Source organism: Zonotrichia albicollis, chromosome 1 (genome assembly GCF_047830755.1).
Source record: "Zonotrichia albicollis isolate bZonAlb1 chromosome 1, bZonAlb1.hap1, whole genome shotgun sequence".
Lineage (NCBI taxonomy): Eukaryota > Metazoa > Chordata > Aves > Passeriformes > Passerellidae > Zonotrichia > Zonotrichia albicollis.
Genome location: NC_133819.1, coordinates 93,799,941 through 93,817,214, shown reverse-complemented (window position 1 = coordinate 93,817,214; position 17,274 = coordinate 93,799,941). Strand labels below are relative to the sequence as shown.

The window sequence follows — 17,274 nt, the reverse complement described above, 5'->3', positions numbered from 1 at the left end:
TTCAATACATCTAACTCGACTAGCTACAGTCTTTTATCTCCTTCTGTATTTCCACTTGACACTGCTTCAGTCCCAGCATGCAATAGACTCATCAGACTACAAAAACCAAGACACCACATCAGCCAAATCATTCAATTACAAAGAAACATTTAGATTACTCTTAATGCAACTCTCATAGCAATACACAGTTTTATGGATGGACACTCATTTTCAGTGCAACTGGCCCAGATGTTTTTTTTTCTAAAATGCACTGAAAGAAATAGGAGGTACAGCTCTATCCCAGGTGAATTACAACTTATTTTTGCTTTGAGAGAGACAAGTGTGCAAATGTTTGAGTAGGATAATATAGATTCTTGTCTGGAACATGAATGTTTCCATCCTGAGTAAGCCAGTCAGAAAGTCATCACTTCTGTAAGCACAGTCAGAACTCGGACCAGATGCTCTGCTGTGATGCCTTCATGGCTTCAAGTGATGTATGGTTCCTCAGCTGACAGAGGTAACAGCAAAGGAAAAGGAAAGTTTTTGGAAGAGAAATGAGAGGAATGCACAGGTCAAGGAGTTGGGCAGAGATCAGAGATGCACACAGACATCCCACACTGAGATGCAGCAGCACACAACATACATGCTTTTGATGTTCCCAGAGACTTATTTACTCCTTGAGATGCAAACAACATCTGCCTATGGCTCAAGAGGCACCAAGGAAAAACACATAAAAGCATAAAGACCATCCAAATAAAACCACACAGAGCAGCTGTATAGCAGGAACCAGTAATATAAGGTTCTCTGCATGTATGGAAGAGCTTGAGACCTGTAGTAGGACCATGACTACAACGAACAAGCCTCCAGGATATACCTGCCTTTGTTTACAATTTATCAAAAAACTCATTTAATGTCACACACCAAACTTTGTTACATTTATTACAAGTGTATATGAAATATTGGGAAAAAAATTGCCAAACTGGATTCCTGCTTTCCTTAAGATCAGCTTCAAAGATGGTAGGAAACTACTGCAGTGAGACATTGTTAACAGCTCTAAAACTATCACTGTAAATCACACACAGGTGAGATTTGCAGCAATCAATCATTTTCAATTCTTTCTGACTTGTAGATCACTAATCAGGAAGATTACTAATGTGGATCACTAATCACTTCCCAGTGAAGACAGCGATCCTTTCGCATTTCCCATATGGAGGTCCTTGGGTAGCAGATAACTCTGTCTTGCACTACAGCCTGAAAACACACCAGCTGTTGGAATACAAAATATGTACCAGTGCTCCTCTCTTGGTAGTTGAATAAGATACCATTCTTAAATGCAAATCTAAGATTTGTGGTGGAGTTTGCACAGTCTTCCTGTGGCACTTCAACTGCTCGAGAGAAATGTCTGAACTGTGGCTCTGAGACAACTGCACAGAAACAAACTGAGCTGCTAGGTCCAGAGATTAAACAGGCAGTGTAACAACACAATCTGCCAAAAAACTACCTGATTAAGCAAGCTATGCAATGCACAAGTTCCAGCAGGCCAGTGCTCAGGGAGTTCCTCTGAAGATGCTGGCATTGCTGACTAGTGAGCAGCAAGAAGGTAGGATCTGCCTTTAAAGTAAGAAGCTGCCTGTATGGACCCAGATCCACACTGGCCAAATTACACCCAGAGAAGTAACAGCTGATGGCAACCCTTAGTGCAGACACCTTGCTTGGGTGATGCATGGGATGACAGCTTCCATGGTGCAGCTTGGGGGGAGGTTCTGGTAGTGGAAGTTATGTTTGTAGTGAGTGATGGGTCAGGTCAGCATGTGCTGGCACAGGTTTTGCTTGTATGCAGGTGTTGCTTTGTTGCAAATGTCAGGTTTGACCTGAGTACAATTGAAGCAGTAGCTACAATTAACAATAGCAGATGAAATATTGCTCTAGACAATAATGGATTGAGTATTTCAACAATAGTTTTCTTGGTCATCATCTGATCCTACTGAAGGTGACTTTGCAAGTTCAACGTTCTAAGGCTTTAGCTGCCTTGCAAGGCCTCAAGGACCTCTGATCACCCTGAAGACCACAGAGTTACTTAACCTGCCTGTAATCTTGGACAAGGTTTGTTTACAGAGAAAATCCACACAAGCCTCTGGAAAGCAGGAGCTTTTCAGTTGCACACAATCTCTGCATCACCATTCATACTCAAAAAGAATTCCCATTGTAGGTCTTGGCGTAACTATTTTCACAGGAGCTCAGCAGTAGCACTTCATATTGTCTAAACAAACCAAATGGGTAAGATAACAATTTCTTAAAGCCTCCTGGCTTTTTCTAGTATAACTTTCCAGCAGCAAGACAAATCTTATCTAATAGGATTAGTTACACGTAAATTAAACATAACATAGATAAGTGTATTATTTGCAGTCGAGAAATAGGCTCTGTTACTTAGCAGATATACTTCAATGGATCAGGAACTGCAGTCATATTTGTAGATTGCCACAACACACTTTAAACACATTTAACTTGCAATGCAAATATTTAAGTGCACCATGAAAGCACAGGACTTACTAACCAATGAGATCTTCTAGACTGTGCTATGTGCAGAAAAGAGGAATTAAAACTAATAGTTCTTTATAGCACAAATAAATTTTGTGATTGCTTTCTTAACTCTTACTGTGGAAATGTGCATGGAAATGTGCAAGCTGCATGTACTAAGATATTAACACCAAAACAAATATTCCAAATATCTTCATGTATTGAAGGTGAAAAACAAATTAACCATATACACTATTGTCCATTTGTGTTGCAGTAGTGGAAAAATACTGAGACTAAGACCACCTTCCCCCAAAAGTTGCACAAAATCTGAGATAATTGAAATACTTTTCTCACTAGAAGTATGAAAATTTCTGTTTCATCAAATATATTCATAATCACGTTCTCAAACATTTTATACTGACTAAATAACTGTGGGTGCCAAACTTCTAGTAATAAGCAGACAGACTCATGGAAAAAAAGCATTCCTTGAAGAAATGTCAATAAATATGCCAGACACACTCCAGGCTGAAGCTTTCATTAAGGTATAATGCCTGTAAGGGAGAAAACACCTCTTTTTGACCCAGTAATCTTGCTGTCCCATGGGATGCAAGAGGGTTTATGATATTACTAGCATTAATATTTATCATAAAGGAATACAAATTTGTATTTGAATTTCTAGGAAGCTACACTGTTTTGAGAATATTTTCTGACCTTTTTTGAAGCATATGTTTGATACCCACGAGCAGAAAACAAGACATTTCTGAGGAAATAATTTCTGAATATCAGCTACACACTTTATAACAGGTATTGAACATAAGTTCTGAAAAACATACTGGCTAAGGAAAGTATACAGAATTTTTCATTTTTAAATGCAAACTTTACATTTCACTGCTCATAGCAGGACATATCGATGATGGTTCATATTTGTATCTGAAGTGAAAAAAAAAAAATTCAAACTGGCATTACAAGATTGCTACAAACTCATTGAAGAAAGCATCTTGGAAAAATAATTCAAAAGGAAAATTGGTTACTGAAGTGCACCTGAAAACAACTCAACTTTCTGCACTTACATTGGATAAAATTAAGTAATTTTTATTTCTATTTTTTAAACATTCAAACTGAAAATCCGATGGTAAAAGTAAGTAGCCATGAAATAAAAATATTTTAAAAACTAGAGTAGAATATAATACCTGAAATACTTGAGTGAAGATGCTCAAGTTAGATTAGGATGTTTATAATCTACTCACAACATTTAACACTACAGAAAAATGACAAAACAAATGTAGACTGAAACAAGTGAATGCAGAAAGCTTTATGCACTTACAGAATACATTGCTTGGGGGAAGAATCAGGAACTGAACAATGTGTTCACAAAGATAAAATTTAGCTCATATGGGGGAGGGAAGAAGAGGTGATGACATACACTTTTACTCTTCTGGTCCTCAGAAATACTGTCAAATAAGGCAGGAACATCATGGCTCAGGTTCCTGGGAGTTTCTGAAGATAACAGTGGTCATGCTATTACTGGGAAGTTTAATTAGTACAGAAATCTTAGTGTTTCTGACCAAGATTTGGTCCTCACTTGAAGTCAGCCAATGGCTTAGAGAGCCAGTAGCAGTCACTCCTGAGGAGTAATTAGCTGAGATTTATTCTGATTGTTTCCAGTGAAAGACCTCAAAGCACTGCTGGAAAGTCACTACGGTCCTCCCAAACACACCACGCAATGCCACACAAGTATCCTTACACAAAACAAAATGCCTGGACAGAACCTATTCAACCCATACCCAACACTGAACCTCTGCCAGGTGTCACACAACTTTCCCAAAGAGGAAATAAAAGCACATCCAGTTTCAGCTCACCTTCTGCTAACAGTATTCCTGTTCAATTGCCATTCCACACATCCAATTAATAAAGCCTGCTGGTTACTCAAGAGATTTAAATCAACCTTTTATCAACATTTTACCAGCACCAGTTAGTGTTGTTATTTCTTTAATTTCTAACTGGAGAGACAGACCTATAGTTTAATGATATTTCAAGTGCATTATACTTTACATGCCACTTTCTTGCAGAAGATTTTAACAGTTTAAATGTGCATAACCTTAAAATTGAAAGAAAAGGAAAAAAGAACCAGGTCTGTTGCATTCTAGTTCTTTGTGCCTTGATTTTTTAATGCACATAATGAAGCAGAGGTCCTCAGTTCTAAAGCAAACTATCTGTAGAATATAGAAAATGTATTCATGAAGCATTATGATTTCTAATTAGTACTACACCTGCAAAGCAATCAACAAGAACAGCCTTCATTTTCACTTGCTAAACTTTTCATTTACTTTTTCCTCCTGCTGGGAAATCCTAAAGGCAGACAACTAAACCATCTTTCTCCCCTAACACAAAATCATTTTACATTTGGCAACCAGGTCTGGCCCACACCTAATCCAGTCTGGCACGTTGAAGTTACTACCTGAAGTCCAAGTCCCCCAGGACCCTGCTGCTGACTGTCAGCTCCTGAGTGCCTCCCTTTTTGTGCATGCTGCTGATCTGCTGCTGCTCTGAGGTCTGCATTAAACTCCTGGACAACAGGAAGCAGACGGGTTTACAGCCTGCTGTAGGATGATACAAATTGAAAGCAATCCCAGAAGACAGCAATGCCAAAGCTGGCTAGACACTGGAAGAGCCCCTGAATTTTGGCTTCAGAACCATCAATCAGGAACATCTTGCTGGCAGCATTCCCAGAAGCCCCATAATGAACCACAAAGTTCAGAGCAGAGAGAGGTAACAGTAAATAGAGAATGCTGAAGGAAAATAAAAAAAGAACATTATTCACCCTCTCAGTGAGAGCAGTTCAACTCTTAGTTGTCACCACTTGATTTCAGACTGTGCCCAAATATTTTCATAACTTTGGCTGACTGCTGCCATCCCTGGTGAATATGCAGGGGTTTTTTATTGGTAAGGTAAGCTGCTTTCATTCTAAGACTATGAGATAAAGATCCATTTGTTCAAAACATTAACCAACAATCCCTTCTCAATTACATTCAAGTTTTCAGAGCTATTTTTAAATGGGCAACAAGAAATAATTTCTTATAATTTTTCACTTAGGAACCGTATCTTAAATTTAGTCAGGAAAATTTAAAATGCTCAAAAGAAGCTACTTAAAACAGATTTAAAGATTGCAGTTACTAATGTTCAGGAGAACAGAGAAAAAACATCTAACTAAACAGAAATATGGATAATAAATAATTAGAAAAGTAAATTTGCTTCTTCAGCCTTGATACACAGTTCACTTTTACACTGTTTTAGCTAAACAGTGCTATAACTGCATAGAGCTAAGTAGAGACCATCATATGAAAAAGAAGTCATGCAATTTTTTTGTCTTCCACACATCTTGTTGTCTGCTCCCATTTTAAGTGCGTGGAAGGAATATTTAGAGTAGGTGCATATCTGATTAATACTGAAAAACTTACTTTCAAATGGAACTACTGGAACAGAAAAATTCACAATTTATAATGCTATCTTTGAAAATCCAAATTATATTGATTTGATAGGCCAAATTAGGAAAAAGAACTCTCAGCTAATGGTTCCTAATGCTGAACTTAGCACACAAGCAAAGGAGTTAAAGATTATCCCATTTGACTGGGAATGGTTCAATGGCCTGATACTACAGGAGCAAGGATTTCCAGAAAAATGGCTAAGTTAATCTCTCAACAGTTTGTAAACTATCATTAGAAGACACAAGATGTTCATTCAAAAAGTCCATTGCAGAGATGAGAATTAAACACACTTCTCACAACATGCAGTCCAAAGCACTGCATTTTTTTCCACAAAGCTATTAGTAGCAGAACCATGCACCCAAACACAATTCTAAAGCTTAAGTCTCTGAGCACAAACCTATGGATCATGGCCTTTTACAGAAATGTTTAAGCAAGGGTTCAAAAAAATGACATGAGGCATGTCTAAAAAAATGTCACTGAGATAAGACCTGTAATTTATTTCCAGTTGAATTATTTGTAACTTTCAGTTATTTCTCTTGGCCTTTAGGGAAAAGAGTAATCTCCAGTCAGGGTTATAATCCACTGGTTTCCTTGCCTTATACATCTACACAGAGAGAACACAGTCCACACACCTTTAAAAGATGTAAACAGATGTCTGAACATCTATATTAATTTGTGAATAATGTTCAGAGTGCTCCAAATCTTCACAACTAGGAATCTACCTTAAAGCCTTAGATTTAAAACTACAAATTCAGCTCCCCAGGAAACTACTGAAAACTCTGAATCTTTAGACATTTTATTTGCCAAGCTGCTTCTCTTAAACAAGCAGCTAGAATTCCCCTGAAAAAGAAAGGTCACATTTGTGCAGCCTTTTAGGAAAAAAAACACCTCATGTTCTGATAACTCTTTCTTTTCCATTTTGCCAACTGCTCTGATTATTTGGCAACAACACAAGGATATACTTTCAAGCAGGAGTAACACACATAAAATACAAATGCAATCTCCAAAATGATTAGCACAAATTAAGCAGCTGTTGCTGTATATGAAAGCCAGCACTCTTAAGATCCTCAACTTGTTAAAGCATGATCCAGCAACATGAAATAAAGAGCAGCTTGGTCTTGTCAAGACTTTGGTAAGGCTGGCAGAGAAGAATAGTTTGCTGCCCCTTTTCACTAAGTCAAGGAAAAAGGCCCTGTTCTCTATTTTGGCCACAGCAATTAAATGTAAAACCCCCTACCAAAAAAATTTGTTGTAGACAGTTTAAATATTGCAGACTGTGTACTTTTAACTCAATTCCTCATTACAAAAAGCAACACATTACCCTGCTATTCATTATAATCTACGGGCTTTCCTGTGCTCTTTATTGTAGTTTTTACACAGGGCCATTGAAGAACAAGAAATTAGGTTTTTTTTAAACAATACAAATGTATTTATGTTTTGTTCATTTTTGGACTGGTGATGAAAATGCATATTAAAATAAAACAAAAACTTCTACATCCTTCTGTAGGATGAGTGGCTGTGGAATTCAGAAACTCTCCTTTAAAGCATAGATGAAGAAACCAAAAGTAGATGTAGTGTTTCCATAAGAATCTGTATTTCTTATGTCACATGAATGTTTGCTACCTTGGAATGATTTGAAGTATTGAACATATTAGTGGATAATAGAATTTTCTATCCTTGCTGCCTGCACACATTCTACTGCTTCAAAAATAAACACAATTTTTATTTTGAGAAATTTTACTACATATTGAGCTTATTCTTCAATAAGACAAAACCAACTCTTTTTAAAGTGAAACGATCAACTTCAACACCTATGCACTTCTAGCTGCTTAGCTTTTTATTAATGACACAATCTAGTTACAATACTGAACACATTTTTACCCTTCTTCTCCAAAACATCAAGTTCTCCATATCTTTGCCTTATCAAGAAAGGTGGGAACTTTAAGCAAAGACAAACCTGTTCAGTTTTATCTTTCAGCTGGAACTTGTTTTAAGAGTGGGTATGAATTACCCACTGCTCAAATGCCAATATAAAATGACTACCATAAACATACAGCAACTAGCCCTCCATGAGAAAAATATCCACACTGGACATGGCTCTAAACCATGCAGCTGAGGCACTGGGTTAAGAGAAAAAAAAAAGGTAGAAAAAGCAACAAATAGACAAACAAAATACTTAAATGAAAAATACAGCTGGGTCATCTAGTCCACCCAAAGGGATGCAAAACATACTGGTTTAACTTGCACTCCAAAGGGAATATAAGGGAAGACAGGTGGACAAGCCAGTTTCTGATAACACTGTTTAAACTGTACCATTTACCTTAGTGCAGCTGCTCGTCTGTACTTCTGAATAACAAAATCCCTTTGAAAGCACAGAATCACAGCCATTGTGATTCAGCTCATCCTTGTTTGATGCTGAAGGTGATGATGGTTAGAACTAAACAATGGAGCAGGGCAGCAAACCATGGATGATTCTGTGGCAATTAGCAGTTCAACTTAAATTCTGACTCTCCCACTTTCACTATTACACAGTCAGTCATGCTCTGCAATCTCCACCACAACGAACCCACATGTAACCACCCATTTACTAACTTCAGGTCCAGAGCTTTCAGCACCAATACTGCCAATATCACTATGACTCTCCTTGCACTACAGATTTTATTTTTCCTTCCGCATGAGATGCCACTTTTCCTCAAATTACCTGCTAATACAGCAGCAAGAGGCTAAGGCATTGTTTGTACAACTATCAAAAGACAGCTATAATAATTTGTGATGCAGCCACTCATAGTTTATGAAGTGTTTGCCCACACATTAAAACCACTGAGATTCAGTCCAGTGTTGCTCCTCCCTCTTCTTCTGAGAAATCAAAATGAGGAACACCTCAGAATGTCAAAATTACAAGCTTTCTAATATACAGTGGCATTTTGATAATCTCTGTTTATCATTCCCTTAACATCAGAACTCTGAACTTTAGAATAAATCCACTTAAAACATAATCTGAACTTACATTACTTTGGTTATTTTATTTCTTCATTCCAGGCATAGTTGTGATGCACACTCCACAAACTTCCACTCTGCACATGGAAACTGCCAGTCATAGCATATTAAAGCTCTTGGGACATCCATTAGCCTGTCTCTAGCAAACAATTTTTAGGCTAGCATTTATTATTTGCTACCTTAAAATGACATATGAGTAGATAATGGAAACGATCTTTCCAAATAGGTGGTGATTCTGTGTAATAGAAATACTACTCCACAGCTGCATTCTAATTGACAAGTTGGCACTGGAAAAGTCTCCCAATTCAAATGAGGAGGTTAAAACAAAAAAAATATATCTTTTTACAAATTAATCCATTGGCTTATCTTCTAGGGAAAAGCACTGATTAAAGCAATGCTACCTGAACCTGAAAAGAAAAATTCACCTTTGGGAACCACAGCTGCATGCACCTTGAAGAATGAGAGGCTTATTTCAGACTGTATAAGACCTATTTCCTTTCTGTCCTAAACAGCTGCTAAGGTCCTGCACATATGCAGTCAATTTATCCTGGATAACTCTGGACAGCAGGAGAATAAATAATGCAGACGACCAGACACATCCCACAGATATTTTGAAGCGCACAAAAGGGAATCATACAGAGATTGGTCTACTTCTCTTCAAGGAATATTAGACCTGCCAGCTTCAAGCTGACTCCCACAAAAACATCCAAGCAAGTATTCCAGACTGGTCCTAAAAATAGTATGAACAACTAACATGGTGCAGTGCTTGAACTGGGAGCAAGTTTCAGACACCCTGGCTCTGCAGTCAACCAGCTTCATGTAGCAATCTCACTGCTCTCAACAGGGAAGCCTGCCGCAACCAAAACTGCCACCAAAACCCTCAGTAAGGTATCATAGCTATCCAATGGTTTATATAAAAATATTTATTCTCTACATAACACCAATTATATGTGGACATTTGCATTGGTTTAGCAAATTCTGCTGGCCTATGTTGACAAAAAAAATTCTAAAATGGACTCTCCCCCTTCAATTATACCGTTTTAACCAAAGCAGATTTAAATGCCATTCGAAGGTAATTCCTGAGAGGCCCGAACCCTCGCTGAGCTCCCTTCACTAATTAACGGATCATTAGAAGGAAAGAACCCCTAACTGTTCACCCCCTGCACCACATACTGTCTTAATTACCTTTGTGAAGCAACCAATTTGTCTTTCAGTTATTGTGTCCAAAATCCCAAGTGAATTGACTCAATAGGGAGAAGGAAAAAAATAAGGAAAAAAAGTTGTTTCATACACACATTCATGAAAATTCATACTTTGTATGACTGGCAAAGAATCTAGGAGCTAAGTGCTTCTAGCAAGAGTTAAGAAAGGAGATTTCAGTAAATTACGAGAGTCAGAAGTGATAGACTGACTAAAGGAACAAAAAGCTTTTCTTGGGATTACAAATATGGATACATCACTGAAAAGCTTTCCCTTTGTGCAGCTTTTGAGAAAGTTAATTATATCATCACTTCATAATCACGACAGCTATGGGAAACAGCAAAACACTATCACAGCTGTTGTTTGCTTTTTCCAGACCATTGGAACAGGCACCTATTCCTTGCCTTTCAAAATACTTCCTTGCAGAGTTCCTAATGAACAAGTTCTCTCTGTGTTTATGCCCGATTGCCACACGAATCCAGTTGGAGACAAAATATAAGCTTTACTGCCAGTTATTTTACAACAGAGATTAGACTGCTCTTCTTCTCTCATTTTCACAAATTTATGAAAATAAAACCCAAAAAACCCTTGCAGACATTCATATGTTTTTTGGATGCACCTCAATGAAACACACAAGAAACAGGCAAGAATCACTGATGCCAAACAAGACAGAAGACAGGCTGGCTGCAAAAAAACATGCCAAGGAACCCGGTCATTTACTATCCTCCATTTCTAGAGTTCTATGTTCTGCTCAGGTTCCTGTTTCCTGAACATCATTTAGGATACAAAGTTTTAGTCATTAAAGAAAGGTAAGCCACAGAGCAGTATCTTGCTTTGGAACAATGTAGCAAACCACATACCTGAAATGTCTCTGTGAATTAACACAACCTTCATTTTGGTCCCAAAGTGAAGCAGCTGGGAGACTTCAACACCTAAAATGTGGAAAATTACATCTTGCAGAAAACAAGATTTTGGACCTCCTGTGTTTCACTTCATTACCACTGATGATGCAACTTTTCCATATATGACTGGGGCTCACACTAAATCTCATCTATAATCTGCTATGATATTTATTTTTTACCTAAAAATATGTACCTCACAGGACCATTGAATAAAGTGACAAGACTTGAAGGCACTTGAGTCTTAATTCAGTTCACTCATAAAACATGGCTGGGAAAGCCAAAAGGACCCCAAGAGCCTGCTGACCTTCAAGGAGAATGTCTTCAGAGCTCAAAAACAATCCACTCCACTGGGCAGAAGGCTGGCATGGCAGAAGACTTGCACAGGTTAATACAGAATTTCTGGATGACTTAAAAAAAAAAAAAAAAAAAAGAGGGAGCAAACAGAAGGTAGAGGTAAGAAAAATACTTGGTAGGAAGAGAGAAACACTGCTTGAGCTGGCAGCAGTCCAAGCTCAGCTGGAGTTGAGATAGGAATGTCAAGGTAAGCTGGCAACAAAAGGAAGACAGGAAGAGAAGAAGAAAATTGTAGGCTGCTGCTCAGCTAGCAGGAGACATAGAGAGAAAGTACACAGAAAAGGCTTAGACACTCAATGTTGTCTTTGGCTGATTTTATACTGATGAGGTCTGAGCCCATAACAGAGTTCCAGGGAAAGAAGCATTACTCACATGAGTACAAGATCAAGTTAGAAAGCTCTTCTGCAACTGGGATGTATACTGAGACACAGACCCAGAACAAATGTTTTTTTCTCTGGGTCACCAGGAGAATCATGGAAACAAATTTTCTTTCCAGAAGCCACATCCATCCAGCATGTATTTGGAATAAGTAAATCAATCTGTTTTCTGTGGCAAGACATTTAGCTCTGTAAACAAGGAAAGAGTACTGGATGTTGTTTGCTTTGACTTCAGGAAGCTTCTAACATAGCACCTCAAAGGATCCTTAGACCTAAATTGTTGATGCATGCACTGAATAAGTGAACTATAAAATGAGTGACACAGCAGCTGAACTGCTGAGCTCAAAGGGCTGTAACCAAAGATACCATGTCCAAGTGGCCGCTAAGGAAGTTTCTCCACAGCAACACTGGGTTTGAGATTTGTCTGTAGGAATGATGAGAAAGATGGAACAGAGCACCTCCTCAGCAATTCCCCAAGGATACAGGAACTGGGGGAAGTGCTTTACAAGCTCCAGGGAGTATCTGCTATTCAGAAATACCTCAAATGGCTGGAGAAGTGGCCTGATAGAAACCTTGCAAAGTTCCACAAAGGCAAAGTCCGGTATCTCTGTTGGAATAACAGGCTGGGAGCCAACCAGATGGATAACAGCTTTGCAGAAAAAGTCTTGGGGAGCAAGTTGAACAGGAGTAGGAAGCATGACCTTGAAGCAGAGACAACCACACACTGGGCTGTGTTAGCAAAAGTGTAGCCAGAAGACCACAGGAAGTGATTCTTTCCTTTCATCTGGCACTTGTGTGAGCACATCTGGAGGACTCTGCCCAGCTTTGGGACCACCTGTACAAGACATTAACATATGGAAATGAAGCCCAGCAGATGGCTGTGAAGGTGAGTAGTGACAGACCAGGGTATACAAGGAGAGGCTGAGACAGCTGCATTTGTTCACCCTTAAGGAAAAGTTATTACTGTTGCTACCAGCGACCTAATCAGAGGTTATAGAGAAGGCAGAGGCAGACTCTTCCCAAAGATGCAGTGACAACAGACAATGTATACAATCCACACCTTCAGACAGACTTTTCAAAGAAAACTTGCAACAAAGTTTTGATTCAACACCAAATCAGGTGAAAAGAGAAGTTGCAGAACCTCCATCCTTGGAGTTCTGTAAGACAATTGGAAAAAAAACCTGAGCAATTCCATCCAAGTTAGTCTTGCACTGAGCAGGGAGTAATAGGAGTATTATGAGTAATATGAGTAAGATGACTTTAAGAAGTCCTTTAAATTTAAATGATCAAACTTCTAGTGGCAATCAAAAAAAAAAAAAATCAGAACTCTACAACTTGATCCTAGCAGGTAAACACAGTGAGACACTTAATACTCCTCTCCATCAAAGCTTTCTTGCCAAAGCGAAACATAGATCAAGAAACAAGGGAGGGAAGAAACCTAGAACATTTACCACAACAAAAACAGATGAAAAGGAGATTTACTGTGTTCAGCAGAAGCCTTGTGCTGCATCTATGATTACCAGTTATTTGCTGAAAGTATGCCCAGAGCACCTGCCCTTCAGGTAACCATGTGCATCCTCAAGGCTTTCACCATTCCAACCACTACATGCTTTAAGGCACAGAGCACTGCACTTTGCATTTTGCTTAGTGCCACTGTAGAAAACATTTTATGTCCTATCAGCACCCATTGAGCAGATCTTGTGGATCACTACCATTAAAGGTCTATGTGCAGGCATGTGAAGGAGCTTCCAGGTTTTGGTTCTCTCACTTTCTTCACTAGAAGAAGCTCTAAGTCACGTGTGCTTTTCTGGAAGACACAGTACAGGAACTTTGCACATGTTTTAATGACATGAATGGCTCTTAGCTATAAAGGATGTACTACCAGGGTAGTCAGTTTCTCAGTAGTAGCATATATAAAAATAGGAAAAATTATAGAATTCTCTCCCGATATGCCTTGTTGCTTTTTGCAAGGCACTTTTACTAAAGTGTGGAAACAGTGCTACAGCTGTCTTGGAAGAACAGAGCATCCTCAACCAGCAGTGAAAAAAACATTCTGAGATAGTGTTATAGTATAGCAGTAACTTTGCAGAATAACTCTTAACAATGTAAAAAGAAATACCTGAGAGACAATGAATTTGAAAATAAAATTAAAGCTATTCAAACTTCTAAAATCTTATCTATGAACTTTTTTTAACTAGACAATATGAACACTTGACATTACTAAAAGTGTTGCAAAAGAAAATTGCGTGTGTTTCTACCTATGGTTAGGATGCTCCTGATGAAGGAAGACATGTCAAGGAGAAAAGAAGAGTAAAGGCAGAACACTCAAAAGGAAATGTGATCTCACCTCTTTTCCTAATTCTCTACAACACACTTCTCCTCTACTTCTCCAGGAGCTTTCTCCAGTTTGGAGTTTTGGAAGAATATTCTTTAGGCTCTGATCTCTGCACCCTGTATTGCTTCTGCTTACCTCCCCAAATGTTGCTTTGTTTCCTCCTCTAAACCACGAGAGAACTCAGTCTCAAATGGGGTGGGGGGAATAATGGACGAGTTGCTGCTAATGCATCCAAACCCACTTAAAGCATTATTAAAGCACTTGGTTTTGAATTATCTCTAGACTCTCCTGAAGAGGTTCTGAAGAAGGTCTGGTATAAAATTTACAGCATACATTTTTGTACACTTGCCTTATGCATGAGACAATTCCCTCCCCTTAAGCAAACAATATCTGGAAGCTATACAAGTGAGGCTTATAAAAGAGTCTGCAAGGTGAAAAATTGGTTCTCCTGAAAGCAGCATATAATCGTAAAGTCTTTCAAATGAAGTAGGTTTTATTAAACCACATAGTAATGCTGCTTTCTTGAGAAAGCAATTAAAGGACCAGTCTCTTGCTTAGGAAAACTGTCCTACCAAAAAACCATGAAAAACCCAACCAAACAAAAACCAAAGCAGATTATGGAAGTGAACAGTAAAGATATCAAAGGAAAATGCAAGGAGTGTGTCATCACAGCCACCAGTAACACAATCTCTGAGATCTTAGTATCAATAACTCATTTAGACATTTTCCAGCATTGTTTTCGAGTCTTCTGTTCCCAGAAACAGTTCAGTTTCTCCTCTCTTCCCTCCTGAGCACTCCAAACAGGAAACTTGCCTAGCATAGCACTAAGAATACAAGCTGTCTTCACAGGAATTCAAGACTCCCCTGCTTCCCCTCTCCAGAGAGGAATGTTCCTCAGTTACCTGCTATTTCATTTAGAAATCATGGCAGATGATGGACAACTCACAAGTCCTGTGCTACCCTTGAAGGGAACCCATTTCATTGTATAAGGCACAGTGGCCTAAATTTTGCCTGTAATTACAATTTCTGACTCATGTTCATATTCAGAATATGGTATTTTGAGCAGCAGTCTCAATTACAAATTTAGTTTTCTAATACAAATGCAGAGAGAGGCAAATGACAGCTATATGGTCCAGACATAAAATTTACAGAGTTCAATTTCTCCTTGGGCAACCTCCATTTAACACTAAGTTAAAAGACAATTTTTATTTAATTTTACTGCCATTATTTGGGTACTTGGTGTCATGTTATCAAGACATGAAATGCAGTGGCAGTTAAACAAGAAACAAAAATATTACCCTACAGTATTTTTCCAGTTAGGAACTTCCCTCTTCATTTCCCTCACTATCCGTTGGTGGTTTCCTCCAGTCACAGCTTTTGCTCAGGGGCACTGTGCCTGAGCCTCCCAGGGAAGCACTGAGCAATACAGGTGCCTCTCAAACACATGCAGAAGAAGCATGTGCAACAGTGTCTTGTTCTAGAATTCTCTTTAAAGTCAAAGTATATCTGACTGCAACTACAGGCAAACGTACAGAATGATGGAGCAAAGCCAGAGAGCCACACCTTGCCTTAGGGGACAATGTGATGAGCCACTCTCCCATCAGCATTTATTCCACTGTCTTGGATTCATCTTAAAGATGTGTCCTGCCCAGTATTAAGAAACATACCAACAAGGCAGACACATCTCACTCTCCAAGGGCCCCATGACATTTCTGTGCATCTCTTATTCTGGTCTTTCAAACAAGCAGCTGTACAGGACCCTCTGCAGTCTGTGCTGTGCACTGCTCACCTCTCACTCAGCTCTTGAGGCAGGGGGGTCGTGCCAGCCTGCACCTCCCCTGTCCTTGCTCCAGTTTCCTCTCAACTCCCAGCAGCCCAGTACAATGCTGAAAAGTTGGAAGGGCAGAGTTGTCAGAGTCCCCCCAGATACCTGTTGGGACTGCAGGTATCCCTTTGTACTGCAATCTCTCTCCTGTCAACCCAAACTTCAGTGACACCAGGGAAGAAGAATATTAGCACAGAAGAAGAATATGAGACACAAAGCCCTCTACAAGTGTAGTGATCTGTCAAACTTTAGACAAGATAATTTATTTTGATTTGACATTGTATCTTTTCTTCTTTTTTGCAGCATATTAAATTCCCATCTGGAAAAGAAATATGCTTATCCAAAAGTCTGCAAAAGAATTCCTGACAACTTCATTGCTACTACTAAGCAAGACCAGCTTAGCAAGTCGTTTTCACAGCTACATATCAGTGTGTATTCTGTCTTATGAAACCCTGATGTAACACTAACAAATTCACTTATCCACAAAATATTCCATGCTCCAAGAGCCTCTGTCAGGTGGCACACCCTTTGGATGAGGAGCAGAAGGCCAAGTTGCGCTGCTGGTCTTAAGTATTCCAGGCAGTTGGTAACAAGAAAAACAAAGTTACCAGAACTTTAAAGCTTATCTGATACATCTCAGGGACATCAAGGACACTGAGTATCACAAGAAAACAAACAACACAAAGTTTTTTCAAAGGAGGCTGCGGCCAGGTGAGGGGCGGCCTCTTTGAACAAGGCAAAGTTTTTTCAGCCCTTTTGAAGAAAGAGGATCCCCTCACACTCCCAGACTGCTTGGAACGACTTTTCCAAAACCTTTAACAAACCTACTAAAAAGAATGATTCATTGGCTTGATTCATGTAACTAGGCATCTTACAACACAGGACCATGGCTGATAAAATGACACTGAATAATTACAGAGATAACATTGCATTTAATTTTATTTTTTAAAAAAACCCAAACCTATGAACTATATTCTTCTTAAAGTTTTATGTATTCTATTCTTTTAAACCACATTAGAAATGGGTTTAAATGACACATACACAAAGAAACAGCAGACAAAATACAGAGAAGTTGCAGATCAATAGTTGCAGCTATTTCCTGCTAGTTTTCTTTTTTGTTGGCAAACATAATTCTTATTGATGCATATTTAACTTGTATTGATCAACTGTGCCATGAAGAAAGAAAAACTCACTGACTTCCACCCACTTTTTCAAATTTGTAGCTGTCTATTTAATGGACACATTCCATGGTGTCTTTGAACAGTACATGCTCCTTGGTGTTTTGCTCATTAGTCTGTATGTA

The 17,274-nt window shown here is 38.7% G+C and overlaps 1 protein-coding gene across 1 annotated transcript in view; it reads right to left on the bottom strand.

Annotated features, from left to right (window-relative positions):
* The window catches only part of ERP44 (endoplasmic reticulum protein 44), a 47,190-nt gene that overhangs the window by 28,362 nt on the left and 1,554 nt on the right, over positions 1-17,274 (bottom strand). The window lies entirely within an intron of this gene.